Here is a 25,043-nt window from a genome sequence, read left to right on the forward strand (position 1 = left end):
CTAAGGTGTCTTGGCAAATGTGTCTTGGCTAATGTGTCTTGGCTAAGGTGTCTTGGCTAAGGTGTCTTGGCTAATGTGTCTTGGCTAAGGTGTCTTGGCTAATGTGTCTCGGCTAAGGTGTCTTGGCTAATGTGTCTCGGCTAAGGTGTCTTGGCTAATGTGTCTTGGCTAATGTGTCTCGGCTAAGGTGTCTTGGCTAATGTGTCTCGGCTAAGGTGTCTTGGCTAATGTGTCTTGGCTAAGGTGTCTTGGCTAAAGTGTCTTGGCTAAGGTGTCTCGGCTAATGTGTCTTGGCTAAGGTGTCTTGGCTAAGGTGTCTTGGCTAATGTGTCTTGGCTAAGGTGTCTTGGCTAAGGTGTCTTGGCTAAGGTGTCTTGGCTAATGTGTCTCGGCTAAGGTGTCTTGGCTAATGTGTCTTGGCTAAAGTGTCTTGGCTAATGTGTCTTGGCTAATGTGTCTTGGCTAATGTGTCTTGGCTAATGTGTCTTGGCTAAGGTGTCTTGGCTAAGGTGTCTTGGTTAATGTGTCTCGGCTTAGGTGTCTTGGCTAATGTGTCTCGGCTAAGGTGTCTTGGCTAATGTGTCTTGGCTAATGTGTCTCGGCTAAGGTGTCTTGGCTAATGTGTCTCGGCTAAGGTGTCTTGGCTAATGTGTCTTGGCTAAGGTGTCTTGGCTAAAGTGTCTTGGCTAAGGTGTCTTGGCTAATGTGTCTTGGCTAAGGTGTCTTGGCTAAGGTGTCTTGGCTAATGTGTCTTGGCTAAGGTGTCTTGGCTAAGGTGTCTTGGCTAAGGTGTCTTGGCTAATGTGTCTCGGCTAAGGTGTCTTGGCTAATGTGTCTTGGCTAAAGTGTCTTGGCTAATGTGTCTTGGCTAATGTGTCTTGGCTAATGTGTCTTGGCTAAGGTGTCTTGGCTAAGGTGTCTTGGCTAAGGTGTCTTGGCTAAGGTGTCTTGGCTAATGTGTCTTGGCTAAGGTGTCTTGGCTAATGTGTCTTGGCTAATGTGTCTTGGCTAAGGTGTCTTGGCTAATGTGTCTTGGCTAAGGTGTCTTGGCTAAGGTGTCTTGGCTAATGTGTCTTGGCTAAGGTGTCTTGGCTAATGTGTCTTGGCTAATGTGTCTCGGCTAAGGTGTCTTGGCTAATGTGTCTCGGCTAAGGTGTCTTGGCTAATGTGTCTTGGCTAAGGTGTCTTGGCTTAAGTGTACTGGCTAAGGTGTCTTGGCTAAGGTGTCTTGGCTAATGTGTCTTGGCTAAGGTGTCTTGGCTAAGGTGTCTTGGCTAATGTGTCTTGGCTAAGGTGTCTTGGCTAATGTGTCTTGGCTAAGGTGTCTTGGCTAAGGTGTCTTGGCTAATGTGTCTCGGCTAAGGTGTCTTGGCTAATGTGTCTCGGCTAAGGTGTCTTGGCTAATGTGTCTTGGCTAAGGTGTCTCGGCTAAGGTGTCTTGGCTAAGGTGTCTTGGCTAAGGTGTCTTGGCTAATGTGTCTTGGCTAAGGTGTCTTGGCTAAGGTGTCTTGGCTAATGTGTCTTGGCTAAGGTGTCTTGGCTAATGTGTCTTGGCTAAGGTGTCTTGGCTAATGTGTCTTGGCTAAGGTGTCTTGGCTAATGTGTCTTGGCTAAGGTGTCTTGGCTAATGTGTCTCGGCTAAGGTGTCTTGGCTAATGTGTCTCGGCTAAGGTGTCTTGGCTAATGTGTCTTGGCTAAGGTGTCTTGGCTTAAGTGTCTTGGCTAAGGTGTCTCGGCTAATGTGTCTTGGCTAAGGTGTCTTGGCTAAGGTGTCTTGGCTAATGTGTCTTGGCTAATGTGTCTTGGCTAAGGTGTCTTGGCTAAGGTGTCTTGGCTAAGGTGTCTCGGCTAATGTGTCTTGGCTAAGGTGTCTTGGCTAAGGTGTCTCGGCTAATGTGTCTCGGCTAAGGTGTCTTGGCTAATGTGTCTTGGCTAAGGTGTCTCGGCTAAGGTGTCTTGGCTAATGTGTCTTGGCTAAGGTGTCTTGGCTAAGGTGTCTTGGCTAATGTGTCTTGGCTAATGTGTCTCGGCTAAGGTGTCTTGGCTAATGTGTCTCGGCTAAGGTGTCTTGGCTAAGGTGTCTCGGCTAAGGTGTCTTGACTAAAGTGTCTTGGCTAAGGTGTCTTGGCTAAGGTGTCTTGGCTAATGTGTCTTGGCTAAGGTGTCTTGGCTAATGTGTCTTGGCTAAGGTGTCTTGGCTAATGTGTCACGGCTAAGGTGTCTTGGCTAATGTGTCTTGGCTAATGTGTCTTGGCTAAGGTGTCTTGGCTAATGTGTCTCGGCTAAGGTGTCTTGGCTAATGTGTCTTGGCTAAGGTGTCTTGGCTAAGGTGTCTTGGCTAATGTGTCTTGGCTAAAGTGTCTTGGCTAAGGTGTCTTGGCTAATGTGTCTCGGCTAAGGTGTCTTGGCTAATGTGTCTTGGCTAAGGTGTCTTGGCTAAAGTGTCTTGGCTAAGGTGTCTTGGCTAATGTGTCTTGGCTAAGGTGTCTTGGCTGAGGTGTCTTGGCTAATGTGTCTCGGCTAATGTGTCCTGGCTAAAGTGTCTTGGCTAAGGTGTCTCGGCTAATGTGTCTTGGCTAAGGTGTCTTGGCCAAGGTGTCTTGGCTAAGGTGTCTTGGCTAATGTGTCTTGGCTAAGGTGTCTTGGCTAAGGTGTCTTGTCTAAGGTGTCTTGGCTAATGTGTCTTGACTAATGTGTCTTGGCTAATGTGTCTTGGCTTAGGTGTCTTGGCTAATGTGTCTTGGCTAAGGTGTCTTGGCTAATGTGTCTTGGCTAAGGTGTCTTGGCTAAGGTGTCTTGGCTAATGTGTCTCGGCTAAGGTGTCTTGGCTAATGTGTCTTGGCTAAGGTGTCTTGGCTAAGGTGTCTTGGCTAATGTGTCTTGGCTAAGGTGTCTCGGCTAAGGTGTCTTGGCTAATGTGTCTTGGCTAAGGTGTCTCGGCTAAGGTGTCTTGGCTAATGTGTCTTGGCTAAGGTGTCTTGGCTAATGTGTCTTGGCTAATGTGTCTCGGCTAAGGTGTCTTGGCTAATGTGTCTTGGCTAAGGTGTCTTGGCTAATGTGTCTTGGCTAATGTGTCTTGGCTAAGGTGTCTCGGCTAATGTGTCTTGGCTAATGTGTCTTGGCTAAGGTGTCTTGGCTAAGGTGTTTTTTCTAATGTGTCTTGGCTAATGTGTCTTGGCTAATGTGTCTTGGCTAAGGTGTCTTGGCTACTGTGTCTTGGCTAATGTGTCTTGGCTAATGTGTCTTGGCTAAGGTGTCTTGGCTAAGGTGTCTTGGCTAATGTGTCTTGGCTAATGTGTCTTGGCTAAAGTGTCTTGGCTAATGTATCTTGGCTAAGGTGTCTTGGCTTATGTGTCTTGGCTAATGTGTCTCGGCTAAGGTGTCTTGGCTAATGTGTCTTGGCTAAGGTGTCTTGGCTAAGGTGTCTTGGCTAAGGTGTCTTGGCTAATGTGTCTTGGCTAAGGTGTCTTGGCTAATGTGTCTTGGCTAAGGTGTCTTGGCTAAGGTGTCTTGGCTAATGTGTCTTGGCTAAGGTGTCTTGGCTAAGGTGTCTTGGCTAGTGTGTCTTGGCTAATTTGTCTTGGCTAAGGTGTCTTGGCTAATGTGTCTTGGCTAAGGTGTCTTGGCTAATGTGTCTTGGCTAAGGTGTCTTGACTAAGGTGTCTTGGCTAATGTGTCTTGGCTAAGGTGTCTTGGCTAAGGTGTCTTGGCTAATGTGTCTTGGCTAAGGTGTCTTGGCTAATGTGTCTTGGCTAAGGTGTCTTGGCTAATGTGTCTTGGCTAAGGTGTCTTGACTAAGGTGTCTTGGCTAATGTGTCTTGGCTAAGGTGTCTTGGCTAATGTGTCTTGGCTAAGGTGTCTTGGCTAATGTGTCTTGGCTAAGGTGTCTTGGCTAATGTGTCTTGGCTAAGGTGTCTTGGCTAATGTGTCTTGGCTAAGGTGTCTTGGCTAAAGTGTCTTGGCTAAGGTGTCTTGGCTAACGTGTCTTGGCTAAGGTGTCTTGGCTAAGGTGTCTTGGCTAATGTGTCTTGGCTAAGGTGTCTTGGCTAATGTGTCTTGGCTAAGGTGTCTTGGCTAAGGTGTCTTGGCTAATGTGTCTTGGCTAAGGTGTCTTGGCTAATGTGTCTTGGCTAAGGTGTCTTGGCTAATGTGTCTTGGCTAAGGTGTCTTGGCTAAGGTGTCTTGGCTAAGGTGTCTTGGCTAAGGTGTCTTGGCTAAGGTGTCTTGGCTAATGTGTCTTGGCTAAGGTGTCTTGGCTAAGGTGTCTTGGCTAATGTGTCTTGGCTAAGGTGTCTTGGCTAATGTGTCTTGGCTAGTGTGTCTTGGCTAATTTGTCTTGGCTAAGGTGTCTTGGCTAATGTGTCTTGGCTAAGGTGTCTTGGCTAATGTGTCTTGGCTAAGGTGTCTTGACTAAGGTGTCTTGGCTAATGTGTCTTGGCTAAGGTGTCTTGGCTAATGTGTCTTGGCTAAGGTGTCTTGGCTAATGTGTCTTGGCTAAGGTGTCTTGGCTAATGTGTCTTGGCTAAGGTGTCTTGGCTAATTTGTCTTGGCTAAGGTGTCTTGGCTAATGTGTCTTGGCTAAGGTGTCTTGGCTAATGTGTCTTGGCTAAGGTGTCTTGATTAAGGTGTCTTGGCTAATGTGTCTTGGCTAAGGTGTCTTGGCTAATGTGTCTTGGCTAAGGTGTCTTGGCTAATGTGTCTTGGCTAAGGTGTCTTGGCTAAAGTGTCTTGGCTAAGGTGTCTTGGCTAACGTGTCTTGGCTAAGGTGTCTTGGCTAAGGTGTCTTGGCTAATGTGTCTTGGCTAAGGTGTCTTGGCTAATGTGTCTTGGCTAAGGTGTCTTGGCTAAGGTGTCTTGGCTAATGTGTCTCGGCTAAGGTGTCTTGGCTAATGTGTCTTGGCTAAGGTGTCTTGGCTAATGTGTCTTGGCTAAGGTGTCTTGGCTAATGTGTCTTGGCTAAGGTGTCTTGGCTAATGTGTCTTGGCTAAGGTGTCTTGGCTAATGTGTCTTGGCTAAGGTGTCTTGGCTAAGGTGTCTTGGCTAATGTGTCTTGGCTAAGGTGTCTTGACTAATGTGTCTTGGCTAAGGTGTCTTGGCTAATGTGTCTTGGCTAAGGTGTCTTGGCTAATGTGTCTTGGCTAAGGTGTCTTGGCTAATGTGTCTTGGCTAAGGTGTCTTGGCTAAGGTGTCTTGGCTAATGTGTCTTGGCTAAGGTGTCTTGGCTAATGTGTCTTGGCTAAGGTGTCTTGGCTAATGTGTCTCGGCTAAGGTGTCTTGGCTAATGTGTCTTGGCTAAGGTGTCTTGGCTAAAGTGTCTTGGCTAAGGTGTCTCGGCTAATGTGTCTTGGCTAAGGTGTCTTGGCTAAGGTGTCTTGGCTAATGTGTCTTGGCTAATGTGTCTTGGCTAATGTGTCTTGGCTAAGGTGTCTTGGCTAAGGTGTCTTGGCTAATGTGTCTTGGCTAAGGTGTCTTGGCTAAGGTGTCTTGGCTAATGTGTCTTGGCTAAGGTGTCTTGGCTAAGGTGTCTTGGCTAAGGTGTCTCGGCTAATGTGTCTTGGCTAAGGTGTCTTGGCTAATGTGTCTTGGCTAATGTGTCTCGGCTAAGGTGTCTTGGCTAATGTGTCTTGGCTAAGGTGTCTCGGCTTAGGTGTCTTGGCTAATGTGTCTTGGCTAAGGTGTCTTGGCTAAGGTGTCTTGGCTAATGTGTCTTGGCTAATGTGTCTTGGCTAATGTGTCTTGGCTAATGTGTCTTGGCTAAGGTGTCTTGTCTAAGGTGTCTTGGCTAATGTGTCTTGGCTAATGTGTCTTGGCTAAGGTGTCTTGGCTAAGGTGTCTTGGCTAATGTGTCTTGGCTAAGGTGTCTTGGCTAATGTGTCTTGGCTAAGGTGTCTTGGCTAAGGTGTCTTGGATAATGTGTCTCGGCTAAGGTGTCTTGGCTAATGTGTCTTGGCTAAGGTGTCTTGGCTAAGGTGTCTTGGCTAATGTGTCTTGGCTAAGGTGTCTCGGCTAATGTGTCTTGGCTAAGGTGTCTTGGCTAATGTGTCTTGGCTAAGGTGTCTTGGCTAAGGTGTCTTGGCTAATGTGTCTCGGCTAAGGTGTCTTGGCTAATGTGTCTTGGCTAAGGTGTCTTGGCTAAGGTGTCTTGGCTAATGTGTCTTGGCTAAGGTGTCTCGGCTAATGTGTCTTGGCTAATGTGTCTTGGCTAATGTGTCTTGGCTAAGGTGTCTTGGCTAAGGTGTCTTGGCTAAGGTGTCTTGGCTAAGGTGTCTTGGCTAAGGTGTCTTGGCTAATGTGTCTTGGCTAAGGTGTCTTGGCTAATGTGTCTTGGCTAAGGTGTCTTGGCTAATGTGTCTCGGATAAGGTGTCTTGGCTAATGTGTCTTGGCTAAAGTGTCTTGGCTAAGGTGTCTTGGCTAATGTGTCTTGGCTAAGGTGTCTTGGCTAAGGTGTCTTGGCTAATGTGTCTTGGCTAAGGTGTCTTGGCTAATGTGTCTTGGCTAAGGTGTCTTGGCTAAGGTGTCTTGGCTAAGGTGTCTTGGCTAATGTGTTTTGGCTAATGTGTCTTGGCTAAGGTGTCTTGGCTAAGGTGTCTTGGCTAATGTGTCTTGGCTAAGGTGTCTTGGCTAATGTGTCTTGGCTAAGGTGTCTTGGCTAAGGTGTCTTGGCTAATGTGTCTTGGCTAAGGTGTCTTGGCTAAGGTGTCTTGGCTAATGTGTCTTGGCTAAGGTGTCTTGGCTAATGTGTCTCGGCTAAGGTGTCTTGGCTAATGTGTCTTGGCTAATGTGTCTCGGCTAAGGTGTCTTGGCTAATGTGTCTTGGCTAAGGTGTCTTGGCTAAGGTGTCTTGGCTAATGTGTCTTGGCTAAGGTGTCTTGGCTAAGGTGTCTTGGCTAATGTGTCTTGGCTAAGGTGTCTTGGCTAATGTGTCTCGGCTAAGGTGTCTTGGCTAAGGTGTCTTGGCTAATGTGTCTCGGCTAAGGTGTCTCGGCTAATGTGTCTTGGCTAAGGTGTCTTGGCTAAGGTGTCTTGGCTAAGATGTCTTGGCTAAGGTGTCTTGGCTAATGTGTCTTGGCTAATGTGTCTTGGCTAAGGTGTCTTGGCTAAGGTGTCTTGGCTAATGTGTCTTGGCTAAGGTGTCTTGGCTAAGGTGTCTTGGCTAATGTGTCTCGGCTAAGGTGTCTTGGCTAATGTGTCTCGGCTAAGGTGTCTTGGCTAATGTGTCTTGGCTAATGTGTCTCGGCTAAGGTGTCTTGGCTAATGTGTCTCGGCTAAGGTGTCTTGGCTAATGTGTCTTGGCTAAGGTGTCTTGGCTAATGTGTCTTGGCTAAGGTGTCTTGGCTAAGGTGTCTTGGCTAAGGTGTCTTGGCTAATGTGTCTCGGCTAAGGTGTCTTGGCTAATGTGTCTCGGCTAAGGTGTCTTGGCTAATGTGTCTTGGCTAATGTGTCTCGGCTAAGGTGTCTTGGCTAATGTGACTCGGCTAAGGTGTCTTGGCTAATGTGTCTTGGCTAAGGTGTCTTGGCTAAGGTGTCTTGGCTAAGGTGTCTTGGCTAATGTGTCTTGGCTAATGTGTCTCGGCTAAGGTGTCTTGGCTAATGTGTCTTGGATAAGGTGTCTTGGCTAAGGTGTCTTGGCTAAGGTGTCTTGGCTAATGTGTCTTGGCTAATGTGTCTTGGCTAAAGTGTCTTGGCTAAGGTGTCTTGGCTAATGTGTCTTGGCTAAGGTGTCTTGGCTAAGGTGTCTTGGCTAATGTGTCTCGGCTAAGGTGTCTTGGCTAATGTGTCTCGGCAAAGGTGTCTTGGCTAATGTGTCTTGGCTAATGTGTCTCGGCTAAGGTGTCTTGGCTAATGTGTCTCGGCTAAGGTGTCTTGGCTAATGTGTCTTGGCTAAGGTGTCTCGGCTAATGTGTCTTGGCTAAGGTGTCTTGGCTAATGTGTCTTGGCTAAGGTGTCTTGGCTAAGGTGTCTTGGCTAATGTGTCTTGGCTAATGTGTCTTGGCTAATGTGTCTTGGCTAAGGTGTCTTGGCTAAGGTGTCTTGGCTAAGGTGTCTTGGCTAATGTGTCTTGGCTAAGGTGTCTTGGCTAAGGTGTCTTGGCTAAGGTGTCTCGGCTAATGTGTCTTGGCTAAGGTGTCTTGGCTAAGGTGTCTTGGCTAAGGTGTCTCGGCTAAGGTGTCTTGGCTAATGTGTCTTGGCTAAGGTGTCTCGGCTAAGGTGTCTTGGCTAATGTGTCTTGGCTAAGGTGTCTTGGCTAAGGTGTCTTGGCTAAGGTGTCTCGGCTAATGTGTCTTGGCTAAGGTGTCTTGGCTAAGGTGTCTTGGCTAAGGTGTCTCGGCTAAGGTGTCTTGGCTAATGTGTCTTGGCTAAGGTGTCTCGGCTAAGGTGTCTTGGCTAATGTGTCTTGGCTAAGGTGTCTTGGCTAAGGTGTCTTGGCTAATGCGTCTTGGCTAAGGTGTCTTGGCTAAGGTGTCTTGGCTAATGTGTCTTGGCTAAGGTGTCTTGGCTAAGGTGTCTTGGCTAAGGTGTCTTGGCTAAGGTGTCTTGGCTAATGTGTCTTGGCTAAGGTGTCTTGGCTAATGTATCTCGGCTAAGGTGTCTTGGCTAAGGTGTCTTGGCTAATGTGTCTCGGCTAAGGTGTCTCGGCTAATGTGTCTTGGCTAAGGTGTCTTGGCTAAGGTGTCTTGGCTAAGGTGTCTTGGCTAATGTGTCTTGGCTAAGGTGTCTTGGCTAAGTAGTCTTGGCTAATGTGTCTTGGCTAAGGTGTCTCGGCTAATGTGTCTTGGCTAATGTGTCTTGGCTAAGGTGTCTTGGCTAAGGTGTCTTGGCTAAGGTGTCTTGGCTAAGGTGTCTTGGCTAAGGTGTCTTGGCTAATGTGTCTTGGCTAAGGTGTCTTGGCTAAGGTGTCTTGGCTGAGGTGTCTTGGCTAAGGTGTCTTGGCTAAGGTGTCTTGGCTAATGTGTCTCGGCTAAGGTGTCTTGGCTAAGGTGTCTTGGCTAAGGTGTCTTGGCTAAGGTGTCTTGGCTAAGGTGTCTTGGCTAATGTGTCTTGGCTAAGGTGTCTTGGCTAAGGTGTCTTGGCTAAGGTGTCTTGGCTAAGGTGTCTTGGCTAATGTGTCTCGGCTAAGGTGTCTTGGCTAAGGTGTCTTGGCTAAGGTGTCTCGGCTAAGGTGTCTTGGCTAAAGTGTCTTGGCTAATGTGTCTCGGCTAAGGTGTCTTGGCTAAGGTGTCTTGGCTAAAGTGTCTTGGCTAAGGTGTCTTGGCTAATGTGTCTTGGCTAAGGTGTCTTGGCTAAGGTGTCTTGGCTAAGGTGTCTTGGCTAAGGTGTCTTGGCTAATGTGTCTCGGCTAATGTGTCTTGGCTAAGGTGTCTTGGCTAATGTGTCTTGGCTAAGGTGTCTTGGCTAAGGTGTCTTGGCTAAGGTGTCTTGGCTAATGTGTCTTGGCTAACGTGTCTTGGCTAAGGTGTCTTGGCTAATGTGTCTTGGCTAAGGTGTCTTGGCTAAGGTGTCTTGGCTAAGGTGTCCTGGCTAATGTGTCTCGACTAAGGTGTCTTGGCTAAGGTGTCTTGGCTAAGGTGTCTTGGCTAAGGTATCTTGGCTAAGGTGTCTCGGCTAAGGTGTCTTGGCTAATGTGTCTTGGCTAAGGTGTCTTGGCTAAGGTGTCTTGGCTAAGGTGTCTTGGCTAAGGTGTCTTGGCTAATGTGTCTCGGCTAATGTGTCTTGGCTAATGTGTCTTGGCTAAGGTGTCTTGGCTAAGGTGTCTTGGCTAAGGTGTCTTGGCTAAGGTGTCTTGGCTAATGTGTCTTGGCTAATGTGTCTTGGCTAAGGTGTCTTGGCTAAGGTGTCTTGGCTAAGGTGTCTTGGCTAAGGTGTCTTGGCTAAGGTGTCTTGGCTAAGGCGTCTTGGCTAAGGTGTCTTGGCTAAGGTGTCTTGGCTAAGGTGTCCTGGCTAATGTGTCTCGACTAAGGTGTCTTGGCTAAGGTGTCTTGGCTAAGGTGTCTTGGCTAAGGTGTCTTGGCTAAGGTGTCTCGACTAAGGTGTCTTGGCTAATGTGTCTTGGCTAAGGTGTCTTGGCTAAGGTGTCTTGGCTAAGGTGTCTTGGCTAAGGTGTCTTGGCTAATGTGTCTCGGCTAATGTGTCTTGGCTAATGTGTCTTGGCTAAGGTGTCTTGGCTAAGGTGTCTTGGCTAAGGTGTCTTGGCTAAGGTGTCTTGGCTAAGGTGTCTTGGCTAATGTGTCTTGGCTAATGTGTCTTGGCTAAGGTGTCTTGGCTAAGGTGTCTTGGCTAAGGTGTCTTGGCTAATGTGTCTTGGCTAAGGTGTCTTGGCTAAGGTGTCTTGGCTAATGTGTCTCGGCTAAGGTGTCTTGGCTAATGTGTCTTGGCTAAGGTGTCTTGGCTAAGGCGTCTTGGCTAAGGTGTCTTGGCTAATGTGTCTTGGCTAAGGTGTCTTGGCTAAGGTGTCTTGGCTAAGGTGTCTTGGCTAATGTGTCTCGGCTAAGGTGTCTTGGCTAAGGTGTCTTGGCTAAGGTGTCTTGGCTAATGTGTCTTGGCTAAGGTGTCTTGGCTAAGGTGTCTTGGCTAAGGTGTCTTGGCTAAGGTGTCTTGGCTAATGTGTCTTGGCTAAGGTGTCTTGGCTAAGGTGTCTTGGCTAATGTGTCTCGGCTAAGGTGTCTTGGCTAAGGTGTCTTGGCTAAGGTGTCTTGGCTAAGGTGTCTTGGCTAAGGTGTCTTGGCTAAGGTGTCTCGGCTAAGGTGTCTTGGCTAATGTGTCTTGGCTAAGGTGTCTTGGCTAAGGTGTCTTGGCTAAGGTGTCTTGGCTAAGGTGTCTTGGCTAAGGTGTCTTGGCTAAGGTGTCTTGGCTAAGGTGTCTTGGCTAAGGTGTCTTGGCTAATGTGTCTTGGCTAATGTGTCTTGGCTAAGGTGTCTTGGCTAAGGTGTCTTGGCTAAGGTGTCTTGGCTAATGTGTCTTGGCTAAGGTGTCTTGGCTAAGGTGTCTTGGCTAATGTGTCTCGGCTAAGGTGTCTTGGCTAATGTGTCTTGGCTAAGGTGTCTTGGCTAAGGCGTCTTGGCTAAGGTGTCTTGGCTAATGTGTCTTGGCTAAGGTGTCTTGGCTAAGGTGTCTTGGCTAAGGTGTCTTGGCTAATGTGTCTCGGCTAAGGTGTCTTGGCTAAGGTGTCTTGGCTAAGGTGTCTTGGCTAATGTGTCTTGGCTAAGGTGTCTTGGCTAAGGTGTCTTGGCTAAGGTGTCTTGGCTAAGGTGTCTTGGCTAATGTGTCTTGGCTAAGGTGTCTTGGCTAAGGTGTCTTGGCTAATGTGTCTCGGCTAAGGTGTCTTGGCTAAGGTGTCTTGGCTAAGGTGTCTTGGCTAAGGTGTCTTGGCTAAGGTGTCTTGGCTAAGGTGTCTCGGCTAAGGTGTCTTGGCTAATGTGTCTTGGCTAAGGTGTCTTGGCTAAGGTGTCTTGGCTAAGGTGTCTTGGCTAAGGTGTCTTGGCTAATGTGTCTCGGCTAATGTGTCTTGGCTAATGTGTCTTGGCTAAGGTGTCTTGGCTAAGGTGTCTTGGCTAAGGTGTCTTGGCTAAGGTGTCTTGGCTAAGGTGTCTTGGCTAATGTGTCTTGGCTAAGGTGTCTTGGCTAAGGTGTCTTGGCTAAGGTGTCTTGGCTAAGCCGTCTTGGCTAAGGTGTCTTGGCTAAGGTGTCTTGGCTAATGTGTCTCGGCTAAGGTGTCTTGGCTAAGGTGTCTTGGCTAAGGTGTCTTGGCTAAGGTGTCTTGGCTAATGTGTCTTGGCTAAGGTGTCTTGGCTAAGGTGTCTTGGCTAAGGTGTCTTGGCTAAGGTGTCTTGGCTAATGTGTCTCGGCTAAGGTGTCTTGGCTAAGGTGTCTTGGCTAAGGTGTCTCGGCTAAGGTGTCTTGGCTAAAGTGTCTTGGCTAATGTGTCTTGGCTAAGGTGTCTTGGCTAAGGTGTCTTGGCTAAAGTGTCTTGGCTAAGGTGTCTTGGCTAAGGTGTCTTGGCTAAGGTGTCTTGGCTAATGTGTCTTGGCTAAGGTGTCTTGGCTAAGGTGTCTTGGCTAATGTGTCTCGGCTAATGTGTCTTGGCTAAGGTGTCTTGGCTAATGTGTCTTGGCTAAGGTGTCTTGGCTAAGGTGTCTTGGCTAAGGTGTCTTGGCTAATGTGTCTTGGCTAACGTGTCTTGGCTAAGGTGTCTTGGCTAATGTGTCTTGGCTAAGGTGTCTTGGCTAAGGTGTCTTGGCTAAGGTGTCCTGGCTAATGTGTCTCGACTAAGGTGTCTTGGCTAAGGTGTCTTGGCTAAGGTGTCTTGGCTAAGGTGTCTTGGCTAAGGTGTCTCGGCTAAGGTGTCTTGGCTAATGTGTCTTGGCTAAGGTGTCTTGGCTAAGGTGTCTTGGCTAAGGTGTCTTGGCTAAGGTGTCTTGGCTTATGTGTCTCGGCTAATGTGTCTTGGCTAATGTGTCTTGGCTAAGGTGTCTTGGCTAATGTGTCTTGGCTAATGTGTCTTGGCTAAGGTGTCTTGGCTAATGTGTCTTGGCTAAGGTGTCTTGGCTAATGTGTCTCGGCTTATGTGTCTCGGCTAATGTGTCTTGGCTAATGTGTCTCGACTAAGGTGTCTTGGCTAATGTGTCTCGGCTAATGTGTCTTGGCTAATGTGTCTTGGCTAAGGTGTCTTGGCTAATGTGTCTTGGCTAAGGTGTCTTGGCTAAGGTGTCTTGGCTAAGGTGTCTTGGCTAATGTGTCTCGGCTAATGTGTCTTGGCTTAGGTGTCTTGGCTAAGGTGTCTTGGCTAATGTGTCTTGGCTAAAGTGTCTTGGCTAAGGTGTCTTGGCTAAGGTGTCTCGGCTAAGGTGTCTTGGCTAATGTGTCTTGGCTAAGGTGTCTTGGCTAAGGTGTCTTGGCTAAGGTGTCTTGGCTAAGGTGTCTTGGCTAAGGTGTCTTGGCTAATGTGTCTTGGCTAATGTGTCTTGGTTAAGGTGTCTTGGCTAAGGTGTCTTGGCTAAGGTGTCTTGGCTAAGGTGTCTTGGCTAAGGTGTCTTGGCTAAGGCGTCTTGGCTAAGGTGTCTTGGCTAAGGTGTCTTGGCTAAGGTGTCCTGGCTAATGTGTCTCGACTAAGGTGTCTTGGCTAAGGTGTCTTGGCTAAGGTGTCTTGGCTAAGGTGTCTTGGCTAAGGTGTCTCGGCTAAGGTGTCTTGGCTAATGTGTCTTGGCTAAGGTGTCTTGGCTAAGGTGTCTTGGCTAAGGTGTCTTGGCTAATGTGTCTCGGCTAATGTGTCTTGGCTAATGTGTCTTGGCTAAGGTGTCTTGGCTAAGGTGTCTTGGCTAAGGTGTCTTGGCTAAGGTGTCTTGGCTAAGGTGTCTTGGCTAATGTGTCTTGGCTAATGTGTCTTGGCTAAGGTGTCTTGGCTAAGGTGTCTTGGCTAAGGTGTCTTGGCTAATGTGTCTTGGCTAAGGTGTCTTGGCTAAGGTGTCTTGGCTAATGTGTCTCGGCTAAGGTGTCTTGGCTAATGTGTCTTGGCTAAGGTGTCTTGGCTAATGTGTCTTGGCTAAGGTGTCTTGGCTAATGTGTCTTGGCTAAGGTGTCTTGGCTAAGGTGTCTTGGCTAATGTGTCTTGGCTAAGGTGTCTTGGCTAATGTGTCTTGGCTAATGTGTCTTGGCTAATTTGCCTTGGCTAAGGTGTCTTGGCTAATGTGTCTTGGCTAAGGTGTCTTGGCTAAGGTGTCTTGGCTAATGTGTCTTGGCTAAGGTGTCTTGGCTAATGTGTCTTGGCTAATGTGTCTTGGTTAAGATGTCTTGGCTAATGTGTCTCGGCTTATGTGTCTCGGCTAATGTGTCTTGGCTAATGTGTCTTGGCTAAGGTGTCTTGGCTAATGTGTCTTGGCTAAGGTGTCTTGGCTAAGGTGTCTTGGCTAATGTGTCTTGGCTAAGGTGTCTTGGCTAATGTGTCTTGGCTAATGTGTCTTGGCTAATGTGTCTTGGCTAAGGTGTCTTGGCTTAGGTGTCTTGGCTAATGTGTCTTGGCTAAGGTGTCTTGGCTAAGGTGTCTTGGCTAAGGTGTCTTGGCTAATGTGTCTTGGCTAATGTGTCTTGACTAATGTGTCTTGGCTAAGGTGTCTTGGCTAATGTGTCTTGGCTAAGGTGTCTTGGCTAATGTGTCTTGGCTAATGTGTCTTGGCTAAGGTGTCTTGGCTAATGTGTCTTGGCTAAGGTGTCTTGGCTAATGTGTCTTGGCTAAGGTGTCTTGACTAATGTGTCTTGGCTAATGTGTCTTGGCTAAGGTGTCTTGGCTAATGTGTCGTTTCTAAAGTGTCTTGGCTAAGGTGTCGTGGCTAAAGTGTCTTGGCTAAGGTGTCTTGGCTAAGGTGTCTTGGCTAATGTCTCTTGGCTAATGTGTCTCGGCTAAGGTGTCTTGGCTAAGGTGTCTTGGCTAATGTGTCTTGGCTAAGGTGTCTTGGCTAATGTGTCTTGGCTAATGTGTCTTGGCTAAGGTGTCTTGGCCAATGTGTCTTGGCTAATGTGTCTTGGCTAATGTGTCTTGGCTAAGGTGTCTTTTCTAAGGTGTCTTGGCTAATGTGTCTTGGCTAAGGTGTGTTGGCTAATGTGTCTTTTCTAAGGTGTCTTGGCTAATGTGTCTTGGCTTATGTGTCTTGGCTAAGGTGTCTTGGCTAAAGTGTCTTTTCTAATGTGTCTTGGCTAAGGTGTCTTGGCTAATGTGTCTTGGCTAAGGTGTCTTGGCTAATGTGTCTTGGCTTATGTGTCTTGGCTAATGTGTCTTGGCTAATGTGTCTTGGCTAATGTGTCTTGGCTAATGTGTCTTGGCTAAGGTGTCTTGGCTAATGTGTCTTGGCTAATGTGTCTTGGCTAATGTGTCTTGGCTAAGGTGTCTTGGCTAATGTGTCTTGGCTAATGTGTCTTGGCTAAGGTGTCTTGGCTAATGTGTCTTGGCTAAGGTGTCTTGGCTAATGTGTCTTGGCTAATGTGTCTTGGCTAATGTGTCTTGGCTAATGTGTCTTGGCTAATGTGTCTTGGCTAAGGTGTCTTGGCTAAGGTGTCTTGGCTTAGGTGTCTTGGCTAAGGTGTCTTGGCTAATGTGTCTTTTCTAAGGTGTCTTGGCTAAGATGTCTTGGCTAATGTGTCTTGGCTAAGGTGTCTTGGCTAATGTGTCTTGGCTAATGTGTCTTGGCTAATGTGTCTTGGCTAATGTGTCTTGGCTAATGTGTCTTGGCTAATGTGTCTTGGCTAATGTGTCTTGGCTAATGTGTCTTGGCTAAGGTGTCTTGGCTAATGTGTCTTGGCTAAGGTGTCTTGGCTAAGGTGTCTTAGCTAAGGTGTCTTGGCTAAGGTGTCTTGGCTAATGTGTCTTGGCTAATGTGTCTCGGCTAATGTGTCTTGGCTAATGTGTCTTGGCTAAGGTGTCTTGGCTAATGTGTCTTGGCTAAGGTGTCTTGGCTAAGGTGTCTTGGCTAATGTGTCTTGGCTAATGTGTCTTGGCTAAGGTGTCTTGGCTAAGGTGTCTTGGCTAAGGTGTCTTGGCTAAGGTGTCTTGGCTAAGGTGTCTTGGCTAAGGTGTCTTGGCTAATGTGTCTTGGTTAATGTGTCTTGGCTAATGTGTCTTGGCTAAGGTGTCTTGGCAAAGGCGTCTTGGCTAATGTGTCTATTCTAAGGTGTCTTGGCTAATGTGTCTTGGCTAATGTGTCTTGGCTAATGTGTCTTTTCTAAGGTGCCTTGGCTAATGTGTCTTGGCTAAGGTGTCTTGGCTAATGTGTCTTTTCTAAGGTGTCTTGGCTAATGTGTCTTGGCTAAGGTGTCTTGGCTAATGTGTCTTGGCTAATGTGTCTTGGCTAATGTGTCTTGGCTAATGTGTCTTGGCTAAGGTGTCTTGGCTAATGTGTCTTGGCTAAGGTGTCTTGGCTAATGTGTCTTGGCTAATGTGTTATGGTTAAGGTGTCTTGGCTAAGGTGTCTTGGCTAATGTGTCTTGGCTAAGGTGTCTTGGCTAATGTGTCTTGGCTAATGTGTCTCGGCTAATGTGTCTTGGCTAATGTGTCTTGGCTAAGGTGTCTTGGCTAAGGTGTCTTGGCTAAGGTGTCTTGGCTAATGTGTCTTGGCTAATGTGTCTTGGCTAATGTGTCTTGGCTAAGGTGTCTTGGCTAAGGTGTCTTGGCTAAGGTGTCTTGGCTAATGTGTCTTGGCTAATGTGTCTTGGCTAAGGTGTCTTGGCTAAGGTGTCTTGGCTAATGTGTCTTGGCTAAGGTGTCTTGGCTAAGGTGTCTTGGCTAAGGTGTCTTGGCTAATGTGTCTTGGCTAAGGTGTCTTGGCTAAGGTGTCTTGGCTAATGTGTCTTGGCTAAGGTGTTTTTGCTAATGTGTCTTGGCTAAGGTGTCTTGGCTAATGTGTCTTGACTACTGTGTCTTGGCTAAGGTGTCTTGGCTAATGTGTCTTGGCTAAGGTGTCTTGGCTAATGTGTCTTGGCTAAGGTGTCTTGGCTAATGTGTCTTGGCTAATGTGTCTTGGCTAAGGTGTCTTGGCTAATGTGTCTTGGCTAAGGTGTCTCGGCTTATGTGTCTTGGCTAATGTGTTGGCTAAGGTGTCCTGGCTAATGTGTCTCGACTAAGGTGTCTTGGCTAAGGTGTCTTGGCTAAGGTGTCTTGGCTAAGGTGTCTTGGCTAAGGTGTCTCGGCTAAGGTGTCTTGGCTAATGTGTCTTGGCTAAGGTGTCTTGGCTAAGGTGTCTTGGCTAAGGTGTCTTGGCTAAGGTGTCTTGGCTAATGTGTCTCGGCTAATGTGTCTTGGCTAATGTGTCTTGGCTAAGGTGTCTTGGCTAATGTGTCTTGGCTAATGTGTCTTGGCTAAGGTGTCTTGGCTAATGTGTCTTGGCTAAGGTGTCTTGGCTAATGTGTCTCGGCTTATGTGTCTCGGCTAATGTGTCTTGGCTAATGTGTCTCGACTAAGGTGTCTTGGCTAATGTGTCTCGGCTAATGTGTCTTGGCTAATGTGTCTTGGCTAAGGTGTCTTGGCTAATGTGTCTTGGCTAAGGTGTCTTGGCTAATGTGTCTTGGCTAAGGTGTCTTGGCTAAGGTGTCTTGGCTAAGGTGTCCTGGCTAATGTGTCTCGACTAAGGTGTCTTGGCTAAGGTGTCTTGGCTAAGGTGTCTTGGCTAAGGTGTCTTGGCTAAGGTGTCTCGGCTAAGGTGTCTTGGCTAATGTGTCTTGGCTAAGGTGTCTTGGCTAAGGTGTCTTGGCTAAGGTGTCTTGGCTAAGGTGTCTTGGCTAAGGTGTCTTGGCTAATGTGTCTTGGCTAATGTGTCTTGGCTAAGGTGTCTTGGCTAAGGTGTCTTGGCTAAGGTGTCTTGGCTAAGGTGTCTTGGCTAAGGTGTCTTGGCTAAGGCGTCTTGGCTAAGGTGTCTTGGCTAAGGTGTCTTGGCTAAGGTGTCCTGGCTAATGTGTCTCGACTAAGGTGTCTTGGCTAAGGTGTCTTGGCTAAGGTGTCTTGGCTAAGGTGTCTTGGCTAAGGTGTCTCGGCTAAGGTGTCTTGGCTAATGTGTCTTGGCTAAGGTGTCTTGGCTAAGGTGTCTTGGCTAAGGTGTCTTGGCTAAGGTGTCTTGGCTAATGTGTCTCGGCTAATGTGTCTTGGCTAATGTGTCTTGGCTAAGGTGTCTTGGCTAAGGTGTCTTGGCTAAGGTGTCTTGGCTAAGGTGTCTTGGCTAAGGTGTCTTGGCTAATGTGTCTTGGCTAAGGTGTCTTGGCTAATGTGTCTTGGCTAATGTGTCTTGGCTAAGGTGTCTTGGCCAATGTGTCTTGGCTAATGTGTCTTGGCTAATGTGTCTTGGCTAAGGTGTCTTTTCTAAGGTGTCTTGGCTAATGTGTCTTGGCTAAGGTGTGTTGGCTAATGTGTCTTTTCTAAGGTGTCTTGGCTAATGTGTCTTGGCTTATGTGTCTTGGCTAAGGTGTCTTGGCTAAAGTGTCTTTACTAATGTGTCTTGGCTAAGGTGTCTTGGCTAATGTGTCTTGGCTAAGGTGTCTTGGCTAATGTGTCTTGGCTTATGTGTCTTGGCTAATGTGTCTTGGCTAATGTGTCTTGGCTAATGTGTCTTGGCTAATGTGTCTTGGCTAAGGTGTCTTGGCTAATGTGTCTTGGCTAATGTGTCTTGGCTAATGTGTCTTGGCTAAGGTGTCTTGGCTAATGTGTCTTGGCTAATGTGTCTTGGCTAAGGTGTCTTGGCTAATGTGTCTTGGCTAAGGTGTCTTGGCTAATGTGTCTTGGCTAATGTGTCTTGGCTAATGTGTCTTGGCTAATGTGTCTTGGCTAATGTGTCTTGGCTAAGGTGTCTTGGCTAAGGTGTCTTGGCTTAGGTGTCTTGGCTAAGGTGTCTTGGCTAATGTGTCTTTTCTAAGGTGTCTTGGCTAAGATGTCTTGGCTAATGTGTCTTGGCTAAGGTGTCTTGGCTAATGTGTCTTGGCTAATGTGTCTTGGCTAATGTGTCTTGGCTAATGTGTCTTGGCTAAGGTGTCTTGGCTAATGTGTCTTGGCTAAGGTGTCTCGGCTTATGTGTCTTGGCTAATGTGTCTTGGCTAAGGTGTCCTGGCTAATGTGTCTCGACTAAGGTGTCTTGGCTAAGGTGTCTTGGCTAAGGTGTCTTGGCTAAGGTGTCTTGGCTAAGGTGTCTCGGCTAAGGTGTCTTGGCTAATGTGTCTTGGCTAAGGTGTCTTGGCTAAGGTGTCTTGGCTAAGGTGTCTTGGCTAAGGTGTCTTGGCTAATGTGTCTCGGCTAATGTGTCTTGGCTAATGTGTCTTGGCTAAGGTGTCTTGGCTAATGTGTCTTGGCTAATGTGTCTTGGCTAAGGTGTCTTGGCTAATGTGTCTTGGCTAAGGTGTCTTGGCTAATGTGTCTCGGCTTATGTGTCTCGGCTAATGTGTCTTGGCTAATGTGTCTCGACTAAGGTGTCTTGGCTAATGTGTCTCGGCTAATGTGTCTTGGCTAATGTGTCTTGGCTAAGGTGTCTTGGCTAATGTGTCTTGGCTAAGGTGTCTTGGCTAATGTGGCTTGGCTAAGGTGTCTTGGCTAAGGTGTCTTGGCTAAGGTGTCCTGGCTAATGTGTCTCGACTAAGGTGTCTTGGCTAAGGTGTCTTGGCTAAGGTGTCTTGGCTAATGTGTCTTGGCTAATGTGTCTTGGCTAAGGTGTCTTGGCTAAGGTGTCTTGGCTAATGTGTCTTGGCTAATGTGTCTTGGCTAAGGTGTCTTGGCTAAGGTGTCTTGGCTAATGTGTCTTGGCTAAGGTGTCTTGGCTAAGGTGTCTTGGCTAAGGTGTCTTGGCTAAGGTGTCTTGGCTAATGTGTCTTGGCTAAGGTGTCTTGGCTAATGTGTCTTGGCTAATGTGTCTTGGCTAATGTGTCTTGGCTAATGTGTCTTGGCTAAGGTGTCTTGGCTAATGTGTCTTGGCTAAGGTGTCTTGGCTAATGTGTCTTGGCTGATGTGTTATGGTTAAGGTGTCTTGGCTAATGTGTCTTGGCTAATGTGTCTTGGCTAATGTGTCTTGGCTAATGTGTCTTGGCTAATGTGTCTTGGCTAAGGTGTTTTTGCTAATGTGTCTTGGCTAAGGTGTCTTGGCTAATGTGTCTTGACTACTGTGTCTTGGCTAATGTGTCTTGGCTAAGGTGTCTTGGCTAAGGTGTCTTGGCTAAGGTGTCTTGGCTAAGGTGTCCTGGCTAATGTGTCTCGACTAAGGTGTCTTGGCTAAGGTGTCTTGGCTAAGGTGTCTTGGCTAAGGTGTCTTGGCTAAGGTGTCTCGGCTAAGGTGTCTTGGCTAATGTGTCTTGGCTAAGGTGTCTTGGCTAAGGTGTCTTGGCTAAGGTGTCTTGGCTAAGGTGTCTTGGCTAATGTGTCTCGGCTAATGTGTCTTGGCTAATGTGTCTTGGCTAAGGTGTCTTGGCTAAGGTGTCTTGGCTAAGGTGTCTTGGCTAAGGTGTCTTGGCTAAGGTGTCTTGGCTAATGTGTCTTGGCTAATGTGTCTTGGCTAAGGTGTCTTGGCTAAGGTGTCTTGGCTAAGGTGTCTTGGCTAAGGTGTCTTGGCTAATGTGTCTCGGCTAAGGTGTCTTGGCTAAAGTGTCTTGGCTAAGGTGTCTTGGCTAAGGTGTCTTGGCTAAGGCGTCTTGGCTAAGGTGTCTTGGCTAAGGTGTCTTGGCTAAGGTGTCCTGGCTAATGTGTCTCGACTAAGGTGTCTTGGCTAAGGTGTCTTGGCTAAGGTGTCTTGGCTAAGGTGTCTTGGCTAAGGTGTCTCGGCTAAGGTGTCTTGGCTAATGTGTCTTGGCTAAGGTGTCTTGGCTAAGGTGTCTTGGCTAAGGTGTCTTGGCTAAGGTGTCTTGGCTAATGTGTCTCGGCTAATGTGTCTTGGCTAATGTGTCTTGGCTAAGGTGTCTTGGCTAAGGTGTCTTGGCTAAGGTGTCTTTGCTAAAGTGTCTTGGCTAATGTGTCTCGGCTAAGGTGTCTTGGCTAATGTGTCTTGGCTAAGGTGTCTTGGCTAATGTGTCTCGGCTAAGGTGTCTTGGCTAAAGTGTCTTGGCTAAGGTGTCTTGGCTAAGGTGTCTTGGCTAATGTGTCTTGGCTAAGGTGTCTTGGCTAAGGTGTCTTGGCTAAGGTGTCTTGGCTAATGTGTCTCGGCTAAGGTGTCTTGGCTAAAGTGTCTTGGCTAAGGTGTCTTGGCTAAGGTGTCTTGGCTAAGGCGTCTTGGCTAAGGTGTCTTGGCTAAGGTGTCTTGGCTAAGGTGTCCTGGCTAATGTGTCTCGACTAAGGTGTCTTGGCTAAGGTGTCTTGGCTAAGGTGTCTTGGCTAAGGTGTCTTGGCTAAGGTGTCTCGGCTAAGGTGTCTTGGCTAATGTGTCTTGGCTAAGGTGTCTTGGCTAAGGTGTCTTGGCTAAGGTGTCTTGGCTAAGGTGTCTTGGCTAATGTGTCTCGGCTAATGTGTCTTGGCTAATGTGTCTTGGCTAAGGTGTCTTGGCTAAGGTGTCTTGGCTAAGGTGTCTTGGCTAAGGTGTCTTGGCTAATGTATCTTGGCTAATGTGTCTTGGCTAAGGTGTCTTGGCTAAGGTGTCTTGGCTAATGTGTCTTGGCTAAGGTGTCTTGGCTAAGGTGTCTTGGCTAAGGTGTCTTGGCTAATGTGTCTCGGCTAAGGTGTCTTGGCTAAGGTGTCTTGGCTAAGGTGTCTTGGCTAAGGCGTCTTGGCTAAGGTGTCTTGGCTAATGTGTCTTGGCTAAGGTGTCTTGGCTAAGGTGTCTTGGCTAAGGTGTCTTGGCTAATGTGTCTCGGCTAAGGTGTCTTGGCTAAGGTGTCTTGGCTAAGGTGTCTTGGCTAAGGTGTCTTGGCTAAGGTGTTTTGGCTAAGGTGTCTTGGCTAAGGTGTCTTGGCTAAGGTGTCTTGGCTAAGGTGTCTTGGCTAAGGTGTCTTGGCTAATGTGTCTCGGCTAATTTGTCTTGGCTAATGTGTCTTGGCTAAGGTGTCTTGGCTAAGGTGTCTTGGCTAAGGTGTCTTGGCTAAGGTGTCTTGGCTAAGGTGTCTTGGCTAAGGTGTCTTGGCTAAGGTGTCTTGGCTAATGTGTCTTGGCTAAGGTGTCTTGGCTAAGGTGTCTTGGCTAAGGTGTCTTGGCTAATGTGCTTCGGCTAAGGTGTCTTGGCTAAGGTGTCTTGGCTAAGGTGTCTTGGCTAAGGTGTCTTGGCTAAGGTGTCTTGGCTAATGTGTCTTGGCTAAGGTGTCTTGGCTAAGGTGTCTTGGCTAAGGTGTCTTGGCTAAGGTGTCTTGGCTAATGTGTCTTGGCTAAGGTGTCTCGGCTAAGGTGTCTTGGCTAAGGTGTCTTGGCTAAGTTGTCTTGGCTAAGGTGTCTTGGCTAAGGTGTCTCGGCTAAGGTGTCTTGGCTAAGGTGTCTTGGCTAAGGTGTCTAGGCTAAGGTGTCTTGGCTAAGGTGTCTTGGCTAATGTGTCTTGGCTAATGTGTCTCGGCTAATGTGTCTTGGCTAATGTGTCTTGGCTAAGGTGTCTTGGCTAAGGTGTCTTGGCTAAGGATCTTGGCTAAGGTGTCTTGGCTAATGTGTCTTGGCTAAGGTGTCTTGGCTAAGGTGTCTTGGCTAATGTGTCTCGGCTAAGGTGTCTTGGCTAAGGTGTCTTGGCTAAGGTGTCTTGGCTAAGGTGTCTTGGCTAATGTGTCTTGGCTAAGGTGTCTTGGCTAAGGTGTCTTGGCTAAGGTGTCTTGGCTAAGGTGTCTTGGCTAATGTGTCTTGGCTAAGGTGTCTTGGCTAAGGTGTCTTGGCTAAGGTGTCTTGGCTAAGGTGTCCTGGCTAATGTGTCTTGGCTAAGGTGTCTTGGCTAATGTGTCTCGGCTTATGTGTCTCGGCTAATGTGTCTTGGCTAATGTGTCTTGGCTAAGGTGTCTTGGCTAATGTGTCTTGGCTAAGGTGTCTTGGCTAATGTGTCTCGGCTAATGTGTCTTGGCTAAGGTGTCTTGGCTAATGTGTCTCGGCTTATGTGTCTCGGCTAATGTGTCTTGGCTAATGTGTCTCGACTAAGGTGTCTTGGCTAATGTGTCTCGGCTAATGTGTCTTGGCTAATGTGTCTTGGCTAAGGTGTCTTGGCTAATGTGTCTTGGCTAAGGTGTCTTGGCTAATGTGTCTTGGCTAAGGTGTCTTGGCTAAGGTGTCTTGGCTAAGGTGTCCTGGCTAATGTGTCTCGACTAAGGTGTCTTGGCTAAGGTGTCTTGGCTAAGGTGTCTTGGCTAATGTGTCTTGGCTAATGTGTCTTGGCTAAGGTGTCTTGGCTAAGGTGTCTTGGCTAATGTGTCTTGGCTAATGTGTCTTGGCTAAGGTGTCTTGGCTAAGGTGTCTTGGCTAATGTGTCTTGGCTAAGGTGTCTTGGCTAAGGTGTCTTGGCTAAGGTGTCTTGGCTAAGGTGTCTTGGCTAATGTGTCTTGGCTAAGGTGTCTTGGCTAATGTGTCTCGGCTTATGTGTCTCGGCTAATGTGTCTTGGCTAAGGTGTCTTGGCTAATGTGTCTTGGCTAATGTGTCTCGGCTAATGTGTCTTGGCTAATGTGTCTTGGCTAAGGTGTCTTGGCTAAGGTGTCTTGGCTAAGGATCTTGGCTAAGGTGTCTTGGCTAATGTGTCTTGGCTAAGGTGTCTTGGCTAAGGTGTCTTGGCTAATGTGTCTCGGCTAAGGTGTCTTGGCTAAGGTGTCTTGGCTAATGTGTCTTGGCTAAGGTGTCTCGGCTAAGGTGTCTTGGCTAAGGTGTCTTGGCTAAGTTGTCTTGGCTAAGGTGTCTTGGCTAAGGTGTCTCGGCTAAGGTGTCTTGGCTAAGGTGTCTTGGCTAAGGTGTCTAGGCTAAGGTGTCTTGGCTAAGGTGTCTTGGCTAATGTGTCTTGGCTAATGTGTCTCGGCTAATGTGTCTTGGCTAATGTGTCTTGGCTAAGGTGTCTTGGCTAAGGTGTCTTGGCTAAGGATCTTGGCTAAGGTGTCTTGGCTAATGTGTCTTGGCTAAGGTGTCTTGGCTAAGGTGTCTTGGCTAATGTGTCTCGGCTAAGGTGTCTTGGCTAAGGTGTCTTGGCTAATGTGTCTTGGCTAATGTGTCTTGGCTAATGTGTCTTGGCTAATGTGTCTTGGCTAATGTGTCTTGGCTAAGGTGTTTTTGCTAATGTGTCTTGGCTAAGGTGTCTTGGCTAATGTGTCTTGACTACTGTGTCTTGGCTAATGTGTCTTGGCTAAGGTGTCTTGGCTAAGGTGTCTTGGCTAAGGTGTCTTGGCTAAGGTGTCCTGGCTAATATGTCTCGACTAAGGTGTCTTGGCTAAGGTGTCTTGGCTAAGGTGTCTTGGCTAAGGTGTCTCGGCTAAGGTGTCTTGGCTAATGTGTCTTGGCTAAGGTGTCTTGGCTAAGGTGTCTTGGCTAAGGTGTCTTGGCTAAGGTGTCTTGGCTAATGTGTCTCGGCTAATGTGTCTTGGCTAATGTGTCTTGGCTAAGGTGTCTTGGCTAAGGTGTCTTGGCTAAGGTGTCTTGGCTAAGGTGTCTTGGCTAAGGTGTCTTGGCTAATGTGTCTTGGCTAATGTGTCTTGGCTAAGGTGTCTTGGCTAAGGTGTCTTGGCTAATGTGTCTTGGCTAAGGTGTCTTGGCTAAGGTGTCCTGGCTAATGTGTCTCGGCTAAGGTGTCTTGGCTAAGGTGTCTTGGCTAAGGTGTCTTGGCTAAGGCGTCTTGGCTAAGGTGTCTTGGCTAAGGTGTCTTGGCTAAGGTGTCCTGGCTAATGTGTCTCGACTAAGGTGTCTTGGCTAAGGTGTCTTGGCTAAGGTGTTTTGGCTAAGGTGTCTTGGCTAAGGTGTCTCGGCTAAGGTGTCTTGGCTAATGTGTCTTGGCTAAGGTGTCTTGGCTAAGGTGTCTTGGCTAAGGTGTCTTGGCTAAGGTGTCTTGGCTAATGTGTCTCGGCTAATGTGTCTTGGCTAATGTGTCTTGGCTAAGGTGTCTTGGCTAAGGTGTCTTGGCTAAGGTGTCTTGGCTAAGGTGTCTTGGCTAATGTATCTTGGCTAATGTGTCTTGGCTAAGGTGTCTTGGCTAAGGTGTCTTGGCTAAGGTGTCTTGGCTAATGTGTCTTGGCTAAGGTGTCTTGGCTAAGGTGTCTTGGCTAATGTGTCTCGGCTAAGGTGTCTTGGCTAAGGTGTCTTGGCTAAGGTGTCTTGGCTAAGGCGTCTTGGCTAAGGTGTCTTGGCTAATGTGTCTTGGCTAAGGTGTCTTGGCTAAGGTGTCTTGGCTAAGGTGTCTTGGCTAATGTGTCTCGGCTAAGGTGTCTTGGCTAAGGTGTCTTGGCTAAGGTGTCTTGGCTAAGGTGTCTTGGCTAAGGTGTCTTGGCTAAGGTGTCTTGGCTAAGGTGTCTTGGCTAAGGTGTCTTGGCTAAGGTGTCTTGGCTAAGGTGTCTTGGCTAATGTGTCTCGGCTAATTTGTCTTGGCTAATGTGTCTTGGCTAAGGTGTCTTGGCTAAGGTGTCTTGGCTAAGGTGTCTTGGCTAAGGTGTCTTGGCTAAGGTGTCTTGGCT

At 47.6% G+C, this 25,043-nt stretch overlaps 1 long non-coding RNA gene across 1 annotated transcript in view; it reads left to right on the forward strand.

Moving 5' to 3' along the window:
- The window catches only part of LOC125774326 (uncharacterized), a 38,007-nt gene that overhangs the window by 1,994 nt on the left and 10,970 nt on the right, over positions 1-25,043 (forward strand). Inside the window, exons 2-7 of the long non-coding RNA XR_007420801.1 lie at positions 2,554-3,085; positions 5,606-5,927; positions 14,048-14,103; positions 15,406-15,839; positions 15,952-16,189; positions 22,893-23,074. This is a non-coding gene — a long non-coding RNA (uncharacterized LOC125774326). The remainder of the gene's footprint in view (positions 1-2,553; positions 3,086-5,605; positions 5,928-14,047; positions 14,104-15,405; positions 15,840-15,951; positions 16,190-22,892; positions 23,075-25,043) is intronic.

This window comes from Anopheles funestus, unplaced genomic scaffold (assembly GCF_943734845.2).
Source record: "Anopheles funestus unplaced genomic scaffold, idAnoFuneDA-416_04 scaffold_39_ctg1, whole genome shotgun sequence".
Classification (NCBI taxonomy): Eukaryota; Metazoa; Arthropoda; class Insecta; order Diptera; family Culicidae; genus Anopheles; species Anopheles funestus.